General features: G+C 40.0%; 1 long non-coding RNA gene across 1 annotated transcript in view; it reads right to left on the bottom strand.

Annotated features, from left to right (window-relative positions):
* The window catches only part of LOC122986135, a 79,699-nt gene that overhangs the window by 43,106 nt on the left and 19,744 nt on the right, over positions 1-16,849 (bottom strand). The window lies entirely within an intron of this gene.

Below are 16,849 nucleotides of genomic sequence, written 5' to 3'. Positions count from 1 at the left end.
TCGACTGCCACAGCCACTTCAGGACACGGCAGATCAAACATGAAACTACCTTTACATTACTATACTTTATAATTGCTGACATTTTTCAGTCTGACAGTTCTGGATATGAGAGGGGGAGTAAAGATCGTCCTGGCTTAGCTTGCTGCTTTCAGGGCTCGCTGGGCTGTCTATTATTTCCCTGATGGCCTTTTAAAAGAGGCTCATCCATCACTCTCTGACAGCATCTGTTTCTCTCTAACCTCTGTGGCCTGATATGAAATTATACTTTTAAAAAGTCAAGTCTGTCACTGCAATGCTTCTCAGCTCCTCCCACTGAGTGGCAGGAAGTCAGAGCTGTGAAGTGTGTCGCTCAAGTAATTTCACTCTGTGCATGTGTGTGTGTGTATGTGTGTGTTTGTGTTTAGTAGAAACAAATAGACAGGAAAATAAATACTGGGCGAGACATTAGGAAAACAAGGGAGGAAGAAAGAGTTGTCTTTGAATGAAAGTACATTAGAAAAACAAAGAACTATGCATGTTTTCATCGGTTATCGAGCTCAGGATTCCCTCTCTGGATTGCATGATGGAGAGTGATGAAAGGTCTGAAGAGGAAAGCCCCAATAATGAGGAGCTGCAGCCATGTGTTATTTAATGCCATGTGTGTTGCCTTCTGTTGGGCCCATGCAGACCTTGCTCTCAATGTAATTAATGCCCTCAGGACCCATGTTGCTGCGTCTATACTGTCTAATGAAAGAAAGATGGCTCTCTGCAGTATCCAGCACTCTGTTGAAGTCTTTGGCGAACAATGCGTCTGTACGTTATTCATCTCTGTGCCACAATACCCCACTATTATATTCAAATGATGCATGCAGCGTGCACGTGCATGCGTGTGTGTGTGTGTGCATTACTGTGAGTCAGTCTATGTGTACTGCTGTTTGTTTTCTCTTTCTGACTCTTACTTGCCCTCTGACAGTATGTGTATGTGCACATGTTCTGGCCTGTACTGTTGTGCACTTCGGCGCTCATGTGCATCACATTCATGCAAATTTGTCTCTGTGTTTGTCTGTTTGTGTGTGTGTGTGTGTGTGTGTGTGCACTCGCCCTTGTGTGTGTGTGTGTGTGTGCGTGCATGTGTGTGTGCGCTCACACACACATAGATTGCCTGTGCTGCCGTCAGGGCCTCTTCTGTGCTGTTTCAGTAGGTTCCTGTATAAAACAGACAGCAGGGTTCACTGTGTGCCAAGCTGGCATGCTCCCTGGGATAATGAGAGACTACGCTTTGGTTTGGATTGTTGATTAAGGATTATTCAGCAACACAAACAAGCTACTGTTTAGCCATCTGTGCACATGTGAAGTGCGTTGAGCTCTAAAGGGCTGGGCAAAATTTAGTCTTAGCATACAAAGAAATGTGGAGGGAAAATGTACAAGAGGAAAGTTAATACAGTAAATGTGTATTAGTTATGTCTATATAAAGACTGGATCACTGGGTTGGCATCCATTCATGCCTGCTCTCTATTTCTTCTTCTCTGCTGCAACAAGTGATAGCAAAAGTTCTGTCCTGCAGCCATAAGGCAAGGCAATATGGGATCAGTTCTTGCTTACATAAACTGTTCTAAATGAACAAAAATGTTAGAATGTAGACAAACAGAGGTCATGTAGCACCACAGATACAGCAGTTAGTTTCATATTTCAGCTTATTGGCCTTTTGGAAAGGTTTTTTTTTGTGGCATTTGTTAGACAAATAAAACAGAACAATAGAAAAAGTCAACAAGACACACATCCCCCATATTTTACTAAATTCTAAAAGCAGACACTTATGATGAAGTGACAGTCGGCTAAAAATATTATAATTTGTGGGAAACAGCACACACATTAAAGTTAGCCTTTTGGCAACTTGGCTCAAGCTCAACAGACAACCCAAACACTCCCGAAAAGACTTAAGGGCAGCAGTCCAAATTCAATTCAGAATTTGTGCTATTCATAAGATGCACTGCTGTGATGTGGTGACAGTGTTTTCTCAGCTTACTAGTGCTCCCACTGAGGCTATGTAAAAACACAGATCGCTACAAGAAGGTACCACCCAGAAAAAATAAATGAACCACACTATAACAAATCATTAATTGAGAGTAGAGAGAGTCCTACATCGTCCTTGCTGCTGGGGAAAATAGTATGTTGGGTCAGAATGATTCTACTCATTTAATAGTACAAACAGCACATATACAGCACTACTCACTAAGTGCATAAAACATGCAATTACAATCATCTATTCTTCAGCTACCATGACAAATATATAGCAATTTATACAAGTGACCTATTTTGTAGTTTAGTGGTACCTCAAGTGGAAATTGCAAGTTGTTTTGTTAAGCCTGTTTTTCTATGTACTAATGGCCATAAAACGTCATCATATGATGACTATTAAAATTGCTATTCTTGAGCCACAGTGAAATGTCATCTGGACACAACAAATCAGCTAGAGGATACTTTTGAAAGCTATTGAGTGTGCATATTCAAAGCAAATAATTCTAATAAGAGTGAGTCACTTCTAGTGGAGCTGTGTTAATGTCCATTTCTACCTCAGACTGTGTCTAACTTATTAACCAACAAAATTCCCCAGTGTCCTAAAGGAATAATTGGACCTTTTGGGAAAAACATTTATTGCTTACTTACTGAAAGTCAGATAAGATGACTGATACCGATCATGTTTATGCAGTAAACATGAAACTACTACCAGGAGCCAGTTGGCTGAGCAAAAAGACCGGAAACAGGGGTGAAACAGCTAGTCTGGCTCTGTCCAAAAGCTGTTTCCAGTCTTAATGATAAGCTAAGTTGTTACTGTCTGTACAGTAGCTTCATACTTACTGTACAGACAGGAGAGTGATATCAATCTTCTCATCCAACTCAATGCAAAAATTCTCTAAAATTGCTTAAACCGCAGACTTGACCAGGACAATTTGCAGGGTGAACTTACCTGGATAGACCTGCAACTTTTAAAAGTTGACCTGTGTATTTTAAATCCAGTGGGAAGGTTGTAATGGGTCTGATTGAACCTGAAGGGAATTGAAGCATGAGGTAGGGCTGTACAGTAGGCAGATAGAAAGACAGAGAGAGAGAGAGGGAATGGTATGAGATGAATTTTGGCATCACCACTTTATGCTGAACCATATGCACATATTGAGGGAGCATGTGGGTGACAGCAGGTTTTTTTAATTGAGAAAAATAACTCTGTTTACATTCTTCAAAGTACCCATTCCCCAAGTCAGTCGGCCATAGGAGAATCACGTTTGCGTCAATATGTTTATTTATATTTTATATTCAGCTTGCTTATACACCTGAAAGTGACTTCTGGTTAGGATTCTCAGTATAAATTAAAGAGGAAGGAGTTTTTTAGTAGCATAGTGCTCCCTTGTGCATTCCATCCTGCTGTCTATTTTGGCCTTGTAGAAGGTTACTCAACCAGTGATGTTAAAATTCCTCCAGCAACATATTTGTCGTAGTAAAATACACCTGGCACTGGAGCCGAAATCAATGGCAACTGCCTTTCCCAGGTGTTCTTTTCATTAACAAACATAGTGTACTTTCCAGCTTAAAAAAAATATTTAGTTTGGTTTTTGGGTAAATGAAAGAACTTTTGTCACATTACGAACTTTATTGAGTAATGGAAATATCACTCATTCATTTATTTGAAAACGAGAAAAATATACTTTTACCATCTGACCATCTGTCAAGCACTCCACTTAAAATATCTGCCAAAACAAGGCCTATTTCTGCCAGCATCAATCAGTATGAATTGGGTTGAGACATGCAAGGCAGAGGTCCTACAAGACACAGCATGGGTCCCCGCTGACAGGGCTGGCTGATGTGATCCGCAAGGTCAATGAGGAAACACGTTTGGAATAATAGTATAACAAGTAACATACCGCAAACCTTTGTAAATGTGTGACAGCTGACAACAGCTAATGCATAGAGTGTGCTCTGCTGATCAGATCTGAGGGGGGAATGTTATGAATATAGGTTATTTCAGCGAGAACATCCGCCATGCACAAATGGGACACACTCTATTTAACTTAATGGACCACATAAAATCACAAGAAATAACTTTCTCACTCATCACTAGTGGTATTGAGCAGACAGTTGTGGTTTTATGTGCTAAAGATCCACTGTTGATTTACACGTGCTCATTTAAAATATGGTGTAAAACGACCTTCACTGTGGTTTAAAACTATTATACATTATATAGTATTAGTCATGACCTTCTGCAAGTATTTAGAGAATTCTTTCCATTTCCTCATTCTAATTTTGTAATTACAAACATGCACACATTTTATATACACACACAAACCCATGAGGAGGAGCCCATTTATTGACCCTCCAATGATTTAAGTATCCGAGTGGAAATCTATACATACCTATGTGACTTAAAGAGCAACAAGCATCCAATTGCAGACACGCACAAATACACACATTCTGTACACTACACTGTGTGCATCTGAAATAAATGCACATGAAATTCAAGCCAAGAGGAACTTTGAGAGGATTTGCAAATAATGCAAATTGAAGTAAAGAACTTTTCACGTGCATGTGCAGAAAATGATATCAACATTACTGCTGCTGCTGAAATCAGCCAAAACCTGGTTTGCCAAATAAAAAGTGATCTAATAGTGAAAAAGACAGAAAGTTAATGACTGACAATGAAAGTGCTTAATATGATGAAAATATATGAAAATAATGAAATTGTCAATCATTCCCATGATGACTGTCGATGCAGCTCTGTGTTATCTCAAAGCACATATGATCCGTATAGAGAAAAGTTTGACTTGTCATTGCAGAAAAGGCACAGGTGTAACTAATAACATTAATTGTGGCTGCTCTCCATTTAGGTGTGCCAGTTGGCAGGGCCGCGGTATTACACATGCAGGCTCAATAGCAGAGCTTACTGGCACCAAACAGAGACATCATAGTTACACCTGTGTTTGACAACTGAAAATGTCTGCTGGGCAAAAGGTCTGCTAAATATTTAAGACAACTGTCGAAAGAAGGCAGAATAAATTAGTTCAAAAAATGTTTGAAATAAAAAGTTTAATTTGTGTAGATAAAAAATTGTAAAAGCAAATCCACCAAAAGAAAGAGAGAAGAAAGATCTCAATGTTGGTTTTTGCTGTTTAAATTATATTATTAGCTAAAATAGCCTAGAAAACACTATACAATATTAAAATTCAGTTTATATCATGTTATTATCTTTGCAGCATTGTTTGCCTTTAATTGCATGTTTTCATGTATGGAAACAACTAAAAAGCAGCTGTGGAAGAAACAACTTACATTTATGCTTATCATTTTGTGTGTGTGTGTAACTGTACTTTCTTGAGTATTTTTAAAAATCAGTAATGTAACTTTAACTTAGCCTAATTATTTTTTTATTTCAATCATTGTACTTTCCTACATTTCAAGTCAAATCTGTTCCAGACTAAAAACAAAAGTCACATGAAAAAGTCATGATAATCCATGTGAGAATGAGTGCAGTGGCAGCAGTTTTTGAACAGCACAAAAAATCATGTCATTATGAGCTATGGCTAAGGGCATTATTGCACCTCGGCATAGGTTAAAAAAAAGGTTGCATCTATCTTCATTAAATTACTGATGTAATGCACCACTGAGGAGCACTGAGGAGGGCAGTATATTTTTAATTGATAATCAGTTATACTGTACTCACAAGCTACAAAGTGCTTGTCTCATACAAAACAAAATAACTGCATGTTTGGACATAAGGGTTCGGTGGTACGGTGTGTTCTGGTAGTGTATACATCAACATGTTGATGCATTTAAATTTAATAGTTATATCATATATTGTTATATTGTTATACAATGTTATCATCATCTGAAATCTCATTTGAAAGGTAACTTGTGACAAATGGTACAACTGATATTATGGGTCTCACAGGTGCCACATGTGGGACAGTGTCGTTTAACAGGTTAAAGTGCTGGGTTTGATGAACTACAGCACACAACTTAATTAACCAACCAGCTTTACTGTGTGAGGAGCAAAACCATAATGCAAAAGAATCACTCAACACAAATACTTTACACTACCTAGATTATGCAGACTCATACTCACACGCACAAACACACAAAATAAACCCAAGCCCCTCCCCTGACTATGCATCCGCAGCTCCTGTGCAACATTCCTGGTGGGAGCACCAGTGGGAACCTGCCAGGCCCAGCGTTCTACGAAGGGCGGGAGGCAGCTGGGAGAACAGAGCCGTCTCAGGGACCAGGACAGCAGCATCATTATGAGCTCCCAGGATAAATAACCCAGCCTTAATGCAACACAGCGTAGCCTGGCCAGGGCTAGCCAACCCTTGTCAAACGGGCCTCAGATAGCATGGCCCACAGCACCCAACATTTCGACAAGTATACAGGAAATCCAGATAAATACATAAATAAATAGGAGTGTTGTAGTTGGCAGGCCTGCGTTGTTTGAGAATACCTCTGTATATTTGGATTGCTACTTGAAGCTCCCTGCACTGCTGGATATTCAGTGTCTATATGGGCCTTTCATGGGGCTAAAGCTAGCCTGCGTTGCATAGAAATGAATGTAGGGGTTGATGATCAGGAAGGCAATTAAAATGTACCACACTTCAGGTGTTGAATGTTTAGCCTGTGAAAATATAGATGTAATATTTCTGTACATCATTACGCATCATTAATGTTAATGATGGTGCTGCTGCAAGGGCCTTTATTGACACTTTTCCATTTACATGAACTCACAACCTAAATATATCTCTACAGTACATCCAGTAAACCACCACATATCAAATACATGCGAAACTGAGAGTGCCATCATATCCATGTCACGCCTGCAGTCTGACAGTCTACATTCATTCAGCCTATATAGGACCAGTTTAAAGGTCCCAAATTCTGAAGATATGATTTAGTTTTACCTGTCAAACCTGTGCAACCCACCTTAAACCTCTACCTACAACACAACACAGTAGATGTAATTGTAATATTGTTTATGCAAAAAGCATTCAAAAATAACATTTGAACTCAACAGTATTGTGTCATTCTTGATTTCTTTGGATGATCCACAAACCTCGCTGTCAACAGTTTTCATATAAACAATTTCTTTGGAACAAAATATTTCCAGTGAAAATTGTTGACAGTGAGGTCTGTGGATTATCCAGAGAAAGACAGAAATAAGAATTGCTGATGACTCTTTCAAATGTCATTTTTCAATACTTTGAACACCATAGTTGTATTGGGGTGGCAGAAGAAATCTCAGAGACGGATATCTCAAAAACACAGTAGATTTAAGTGAAAATAGCTGCATGGATATAGATACCAGAAGGGCAGAGGTGGAGGACATCTGGCCTCCAGGCCGTTTGCAGCCCGCAAGACTGTTTGATCCGGCCCACAAGGCAATTCATAAATATAAAAAAACAACTCAGAAATATAAAAAAAAATCTGGAAAGCAATTACTTTTTCTGAGATAAAATAAAAATAAAAATAACATTAAATAGTAGACTAACACGTCCTTCCACGTCAATGTCGGGGTAAACATGCATTATGTGTCATCGTTCACATGTATCATGTATCAAGAAAAGATAAACGATTATATTTCAGCTGAAGTAAAAGGCAAGCCAGTATGCCTAGTTAGTGGGGATGCTCGCAGTGATGAAAAAGACCAATCTTGAGTGTCATTACAGCTCAAAACATGCTGAACTGGATGAGTTGAAAGGACAAATGCGTTTGGGTAAAGTTAACGTTCTTCGGCAGAGTGCCCAATAAGCAGCTTTCTCAAGACCGCATTCTGACAGAGGCATGTGTTATGCAAGTTTTGTGGTGAGTGAAGCATCATTCAGAAGGAGAATTTGTGAAGGAGTGCCTTATTGCCTCTGTGGAGTTGCTAGCATCAGACAAAGTTAATTTGTTCTTAAGTGTCAGTTTGTCTTGAAGAATCGTCACAGAGCAGATTACTGATATGGCACAAGATATAGAAAAAACACTATAAGACAACGCAAGAAATTTCCAGTTTTCTCTCTAGCCTGTGATGAAACAACAGACATAACAAATACTGCCCAACTAGCCATTTTTGTACATGGGATTACTGCCAAGTTTAATACGAGGGAGGAAATGCTGTCTTTGCAAGTCATGCATGGCACTGCCAAAGGTGAGGATTTGTTTGAGCAAGTTGTTTTGGCTATGAACAAATTTGAACTACCATTTGAAAAGTTAAGTGGCCTTACTACAGATGGAGCCCCAGCCATGGTTGGCCTGCAAAAGGGATTAACTGCATTAGTCAAAAAAGAAATCGGTCATCTCAGTCTCGATCCAAGTGATTTAGTTGTATGCTACTGTATCATACATCAAGAGAGTCTGTGTGCACATTCCCTGAAGCTCCAAAATGTCAGAGACAACTGTCGTTTCCACCATAAATTTTATCAAAAGCAGACAGCTAAACAGCCGCCAGTCCAGGGAGCTACTGAGTGAGCTTGAATCATAGTACAGAGATCCGGTTTACCATTGTGAGGTGCGATGGCTGAGTCGCGCAAATATGCTCACACGGTTTTACAAACTGGGGGATGAAGTAAAACAATTCATGGAGATGGAAGGGAAAACCTTCATCAGTGAAAGCAAGTGGCTGTGTGATTTGGCCTTTATGGCAGACATTGCCAAGTACCTCTCAGAGCTGAACGTCAAGCTCCAAGGTCACAATCAGCTTCTCAGCTCTATGTTTTCAAATGTGAAATAATTTAAGCGAAATTAAAGCTGTGGCAAGTGCAACTGGATAGGGTTAATACTGCATTTCCCTACACTGGGAGAACAAAAGCCTGCTGTGACATTTGAATATGCTGGTGAGTGCAAAATTCCTTCAGGCATTTGGCGAGAGGTTTCAGGACATGAAAAGTAAACAAAAGGAACTGAAAATTTGCTACGCTGTTTAATGTGGAACCAGCTGATGTGCCTGACAACCTGACCAACCATGAAATCATTGTGCTGTAAAGCAACGATGAGTTCAAAGCTAGGTACAACAACCTCCCTCTGCTCGAGTTCTATAAACTGTATGTATGTCCCATTGGCTAAAAAAAAAAAATGGACATAGCCACAAATGGATATCACTCACTGGTTTGTGGACTCCCATTTTGAATTTGGCATTTTGACTGTTGCTATGTTGGATTTTTGGAGCCAGAAGTGACCATATTTGGGTGAGATGGTGAAGCTAACCTCAACACTAGCTGCTAGCTTGTTTAGCATAGTGCATTTACATTCTATGGTTAACTGTGAAAATGCTAATGCTAATTTTCACTAGCAAAAAACCATTAAAATATAATGTACTTACTCATTAGGAAATTTGGAAAATTCGGGTCATTCTCTCATAGACTTCCATACAATCTGACTTGGACCCAGTGGAGTTGCTCCCTGCTGGCCATTAGAGAGAATTCAGGTTGGTATGGGTAGCTCCCATTCTGTAGAGACATGCACTGAAGTTTGCATCTCTGTTTTGGACAACCTACTGCTGTGAGCAGTTGTTTTCAAAACTGACTTGCAAAGATTTGGTTCTGCTCAAGACTGACTGACCCAAACTTGGAACACCAGCTGCAAGTTGCACCATCATCACTACCATCTGACATCAGATGCCTGGCCAAAGAGAAGCAGTTCCAGCCATTGCTTTAGAGGTTAGTGGGAAGTTTTCCAATAAAAAGCATGTCAATTTAACAGTTAAATTATTATTAATACTAAAATATTAATGCAATTAGAGATAAATCTTAATTCAATAATTTTGTATGGCCCTCGAAGGATATAAAACATGAAATGGCCCTTGATTGGAAAAATGTTCCCCACCCCTGCAGTTGGGCTAAGTAGAAAAATATGTGATTTTGTAATTTGGTTGAACTGACCCTTTAAAATGATGGGTTAATGTAATCATATTGGCTCTTGCCTTTGCCATTGTGTGGTACCTGTCGAATATTTTAACCATTACATTGCATCCTTCGATTTAGTAGCCTTAAGGACCTTTTGGTGCCCAATCTTTAACACTCTGAAAAAACACTGCATGATGTCTCAGACTAACAAAGTCTGCATGTTGGGAAGATACAGGCTGCCAGTTTCCCCTCTCTTCTGTTGTTCTATTCTTTTTCTTTGCCAAAGCTCTGTAGAAGAGGAGAAGGGGGGTAAGCAATCCCTTTACTGACGACAGCTGAGACCTGGGACATGTTTTAAATTTGGACACTAATGTTGGCTCTTTTTACGGCCCTTCTGTAATATGTTTTATGTGCCTCCCAAACATTGGAACGGGATTTGCATCCCTCTCCCCCCTCTATATTCATCTCGTACATCACATGGAGGACCTGGATGTCAACGCGCGATGGGTTCCCTGCACTCTCTCCTTCTCACAGCAAAAGTCACATGGCTCCATATGATATTATGGAGCAGCAAAGAGAGAAAGAGGTGAGCAAAAGTCAGAGAAAGGTGAAGCAAAGAGCATAAATTTTTACAATCATGTTATGAGATGTTTAGAGGAAGAAAAAAATTTGAGAAAAGGAAGAAAGAAAGGTCATCATCCACTGAATGGATCCAGTGTGTCAAAGCTTTTGCTGACCCAAGCAACAAATTGCTGGCCCTTTAATTAACAACAGAGCATATTTGTGGACATGAAATGGAATATCTAATCTCCAGTCGTGGTCGGAAAGAAAAGGGAATGACTCAACCACCTCTATTTACCAATAATATACTCAAGTTTGTTTCTCGCAGCAGTTCAAAACTATACTCTATCTTGGTTTGTCCTCAGAGAACTTTTATACATCTATAAGTACAATATTTCTGTTTACTTTTCCAAAGAACAAATTTCAGAAGTAATTTTTCAATTTGATTTAATATTATTTGTCCCGTATTAGAAATTAAAATGATTTGCTGCTCATGAGGGAAATTGTTCTTGAAAGATACAGATGATGTATTCCCCTACATAAGTCATGAGTAGCATCATATTTAAGAAATACATGCACATATGTATCCACACAGACACATATGATGTATATAAATATGGTGTGAATAATATGAAGGTTGAGGGGTAACTCCTCCATAGTCTCATCTTTCTCTCCTGGTGAAAACAGGCCTTCTCTCACTATGGCTAGATTAATGGTGAACACATGTTAGGAGGAGGTCACTTTCTTCCAGTGGCTGCAATTTGGGATTAGTGGAAACAGTCGAATGGAAACAGCTCAGCTCCCACTCTGCCTTTCACTTAACCCCCTCCTTCTCCCAAGCCCTCCCCTCATGTTAAACCCCTCATTCATTTCCCTCAAATCACCAGTTGAATTGTAGGCTTCGTGCTCCTTCCTACAAGGTCTGCATGGTTTTTCTCTGAGGAGGAACATAAACAAGACAGACACACAAATGAGGAGAGGGACAGGGAAGGGAGAAGGGGAAAGATGAGTCTCTGGATGCTGGACACCAAAGCTCTGTGGCAGAGAAATGCACTGGCAGTCAAGCACTTCGCTGCTCCAACATTAACAGTGACAAGCTATATCGTGCACACAAAATACACACATGTACGTTTTCTGTCCTTGAGGCAAGTAGTGCTGCAATGGCATCGGTGTGAACAGTCAGACAGACACACACGCGCACATGATATCATGATAATCCCTTGCAATCCAGGCTACTGTCATGGAGGTATGAAAGCCTGCCAAGGACATGTGAGAACCGACACCAAACCAGAACAAATAAACCGCACCGTAAGTTTTTCCCCCACCGCAGGAACTGAGAGAAAAGGGAGGAAAGAAGAAAAATGGAGTGAGCAGAGAGAAAAGCTACAGAGGTTTAAAGGGGAGAAAAGCCCACAGCACGCGGCCCAGAGTGTGCCTCGCATGCAACTGCCTCCCACCCACAGAGCAAGTCTCCAACACGCTGTGCTGGTTGGGGCGAGATGGAGAAAGCTGGGACTGACGCAGTAAGAATAGCACAACTAAAGTGGAGATAAATAAAAAGATATCACGATAACAGATATCTGTATGGCACACCATGCAAGAGAGGAATAAGGACTGACAATTGAAGAGCAAAAGAAGGTGAACAAGACAGAAATATATTTGGGAAAAGTGGAAGAGGAAATCACCAAAATTGGCGAAACAATTGAGCACTAAAGGAAACAGCAGAGATGGTCTACACACAAACAGAGAAAAGAACTAAAATCTGTTATATATAATCATGATGTGTTGTGTCCACATGCAACTTGTTAAAGTAATTCGCTTTTATTTAAAGCAGCACTGATTATTATATTTACATTACCAATGGATCGAATGACTATGTGTAATGTAAGAGGGGTCACTCGTAGTGAAGAATCCACAGCATGACTCTGCAGTTCCCTTCAGTCCAACAAAACCATCACCCATTGTTATGGATATCCGGTAGCAGAAGCGGTTTTCTTCAGCAAAAAAAGCTCTAAAAGCCCACTGTACATGGAACGCAAACAGCAAATGGAAAAACAAAATGAAAAATATCAGCAACTGGCTAGTGAACACAGTAGAGCATCTAGCAGGAATTGAAGAAGACCAAACCAGCGTGAAAAGTATATATATTGTATACTGGACTACTGGACGACTAATACTGGACTTGTATTTGTCAGGTGCGCAGACACAGGACATCAAATTAGTGCTGATGTTGCACCATGCCTACTGGATGCATAAAAAGGCAACAGTTTTCTAAGATGTTTGCCTCACAACTTTATAAAGTCTAATATGTCATTGGTGGCTTTTGACTTGTTCCGCTGCACACAAGTGGCCAAAAAATTATTTATTACAGCTTTAATACACCATATTATAACATTTAACCTCAGTGTGACTTTCTCATATAATATACAGTTTTAACTTTTTAACCAGAGTTTTAATCTACTCTTAAATTATTTTTCTTATTTTGATTTGTAAGTACCAGGCACACATGCTCAATTTAAAAGTGCAGCAGACTGGAGAAGCAAATTCTGACCCTCTCTCCAGGGTGTTGCTATTGTGCCAAGTTGTCACTTGGAGGCACCATTAAGGGGCACTTAGCATAGCTTAAAAAATGACACAGCGTGCATTATTACGACAGCTATAAAACTCTCTGTCTCTTTGCATCTGTGTTTCTGTATTTTATGTATCCCCCATGTGTGTATTGCATGCTTTTATACACATTGCTCATTTAAAAATTCCAGTATTCAGTTCAATGGTGTCGTTTGGGGGCATGAGGTCACTCCTGAATGTGCTTTCAAAACAGCCGGGGACAAACATTCTCTCCAAGAAGTGGCAATATCTCCATAGGAGGACACTGTTACAGACCAGAATGGGCACACAAGAGGTGAGTATGGCCAAAAGTTCGGGCAAACTGGGGAGGCAAGGGAAAAACTGCAATTAGATGAGATGTTATGGTGATGGGAGGAAGGGCAGATGAGGGGCTCAGGCTGTATATGTGGGCTGTGGACAGTGGGGGAAGGAAGCCCATGCCTGACCTCAGCTGCCGCTGCGGAAATTATCCCGCCAATTATCCAGGACGTATTCCCCTAGTGCTCCAAACACTCAGCGGCCAGCCTTTACGACCTTAGGAAACTTTCTGGGTTGTTTTACTGTGGTGACCTCACTTCAGTTAGCGTGCACTACAGCTCTGCTGGGAAGAGGGACTGCTACTTGTCACAACCAAAAAGCATGACATCAGAGGGGAAGAGAGTTTAAAGACCTGTACAACCTCTATACAGTAGTCAGCGTGGGTCGTTATGTGTGTGCCATGCAGGAGGCAGACTGATGAAAAGTAGATGTTCTAAAGGTAAAAAAAAAAAAAAAAAAGTCTTATCAGCAGCTATGTAAATAATAATAGCCCTGGGCCATATAAACTAAACACTGATTGTGATAGAAACATTTAATCAATAAGAAAATAAACCTTAATATCCCCTCGATAAGGTACATTGCCTGACAATTTACTAACAACCAATCACATCACGGAAACAAGCTATTTCTTGTTTCCTTTAGGAACACAAGCCCACTTTCCAAAATAGGCACAGCGGGGTTGCTCGTGTTATAGTAGCTAATCACGCCACATGCTATTGTTTGTTTCAGTCATTACAAACCTAAAATTAAAAACCTGAGGATGAGTAACGAGACATTAGGGGTGCCAAACCAAGCTAAAGTCAGACATAAAACAAATTGGTGATGTATATTGTTACTGTATAGTATGATGCTATTATTTACTGCCAAAAACTTCACCTTAAAATGACTGTAGTCTCCAAAACCAGCAATTAGACCCATCCTGGAACAAACAGTGAAGTACTCAGAGAAACATCCCATTACAAACTGTAACAATATCTGCTTTTTCCATTTTTCAATTTATTTAAAAAGGATTTTCTGTTTGCAGCTCATAAATTTCTTGGACATTTTTCAGATTCTGAATCTACTACTAGGACATTTTAAGCTTAAAGGTATCCAGTGGAGTTTTCTTGTAAACAAATGAAAGTTATTTTTACATCCATTGTTTTCCATGAAAACACTTGTGCATCCTCTCAAACTTGTGATAAAAACAAAGCAGGAATCCACATGTAAAAACATTTGTCCATAGCGCTACTAGTGGCCAACTCCACCAGCATCTTTAAAGGAATCTTAAAGCTCAACAGAAATGTTGGCTTAATTTCTATTATCATTACCAACTGATATAGAAAACAATTATTGTTATATCATTTTTTACCATATCGCCCATCCCTACATTGTAAGCGAAAGAAATGAGACATATTTTAGGAGAATGTGCACTCACACAAAGCACACAAACAGGCTACTTACAGCCAAGCTGAGCAAAGAGGAATCAGGTAATAAAAGCCCCTGGCAAGATTCAAGTCATGCTTCTCAAACTGTGGGCCAATCACAATGATGTAAATAGTCTTTTGTGACCAATCAAATATCAAACTGGGGGATTTCACAACTTTATCTATTTTTACTACTGCATCTGATCTGATTTAGGCGTAGACAGCCAGGGGACTTACCATGATGCACTAAGCTCCTCTCTCCTCCATTCCCTCTCCATCTGTACACATGCCCCATTAATGCATGTTTACCAATTTGGCATCTTCCCCGGAGTTTTGTGCTTTCTCGTCTCGCTGGTGACCTTCAGTTGCAGACCACCTGCTGTCCCCTTGGTCCAGCTTGATGCCCACTGCTACTACTATTATTATTAGTCATATTTCTATTATTATTATTGTTGTTGTTATTGTTGTTGCTGGGTTTCTCTGTGTGTGTCTCTCTCCCCCCGTTCCTCCTCCCTCTTTCTCTCTCAACCCAACCAGTCAAGGCAGACGGCCGCCCACCTAGATCCCATTCTCCTCGAGGTTTCTTCCTGTTAAAGGGGAGTTTTTCCTTGCTGCTGTCGCCAAGTTCTTGCTCATGGGGGAATGTTGGATCTCTTTAAATTAAAGAATACGGTCTAGACCTGCTCTATGCGAAAAGTGCCCTGAGGAATCTTTTGTTGTGATTTGACGCTATATAAATAAAATTGACTTGACTCGACTTGACTTGACTTGACTCGACTTGACTTGATACAAGGTGTTGGCTCACAGAGAGGCTGAAGGCTGGTGGGACAGCCAAACTGGAATCAGTTAAGAGGCTGATGTCGACTGAGATCACATGGACACCCTCACTTACATAAGCCAATCAATTCATTTGTCAGTTGTGTTAATCATAAGTAAAACAAACGCACTGTAAATCAATTTGTCTTTGTCTTGGGAACGTGGTTGAAGGGGAATACCAACAACGCAGTAACATAATAGTTAAAGGACCTTATATTTAGTACAAGAGAAAAAGTAGAAGACATAAAACAAATAAACTGTACATATAAACTGCACAATAACTGTACAAATAAACTGTACAATATATCATATCCACATACATCCTATATGTTCAGTGTCCTTATGGGGCCCAATGAAGACTGAAGAGAGTATCACCTGATGTCTATGAAAACACAGGAAACAACGTGGTACTGTCATCTAGACCAAGTGTTCAAGACATTTCACTCACCGGAGTGTAATGCCATGTTGTAATACCATAGAAGTATCACATTCATTTTTCACAGGCAACAGAGCACGATTAATAATCCTGATCCATCCCAGTGAAACCATATGGATCTGCAGGACCGGATCCAGCAGTCAAATTATTAACATCAGTCCTTTTGTGCCTACAGGAGAGGAAGAGTTGGAGAAAGACACAAGGCAGCTCTGCTTGTTGTAGTGAGAGCACTGAAAACACTGAAATGCGCCGATGGGATCCAGACAGAAAGCGCAATAAACAGAGATCGAGTTTTCTTTTTTGACTCAATCAGCATGCAAATGAGAAACAGAAACATGAGCATGAGAACTTTGCACTGCAGAGGAAACTGAAAAATATAACAGCAGCAGAGAAGAATATATGTTCCATTCAACAGTCCAAACAAGACAATACAATCCATGTTACACTGCCTCTGATCAGATTAGTATCCCTATCTGCCCCAACCACAGACGTAGCCTGAAAGATAACTGCAGATGTGTGTTTGCATGAGAATGCGTGTGTACAAGACAAATATTCTGTTTGTGTACTGCAGTGAAATAGCTCCAGTACTCTAACAAAGCCGATGATGTATTGTGTCTATAAATGTGTTCCACCCAATCTTTCTCCTGTAAGCACCGGAGGAGGACAGATCCCCTGTGACTACTGAGAGATGACATCATTAAAACATGAAAGACATCACCATCGCATGATATTATTTGTATCTTTTTGACAAATACAGTGTTAACAATTTTAATAATGCCCTGATTCCAAGTAGATTCTCTTCTGATTTAATAAAACAGCATCTGAAAAACCTGCACCTCATAAATTGTGCCTGGGAAGCGTTTTTCCAT

This window comes from Thunnus albacares, chromosome 7, assembly GCF_914725855.1.
Source record: "Thunnus albacares chromosome 7, fThuAlb1.1, whole genome shotgun sequence".
NCBI classification, from domain to species: Eukaryota; Metazoa; Chordata; class Actinopteri; order Scombriformes; family Scombridae; genus Thunnus; species Thunnus albacares.
Note: the sequence above shows the minus strand (reverse complement) of the source record. Positions and strands in the feature narration are given on the sequence as shown.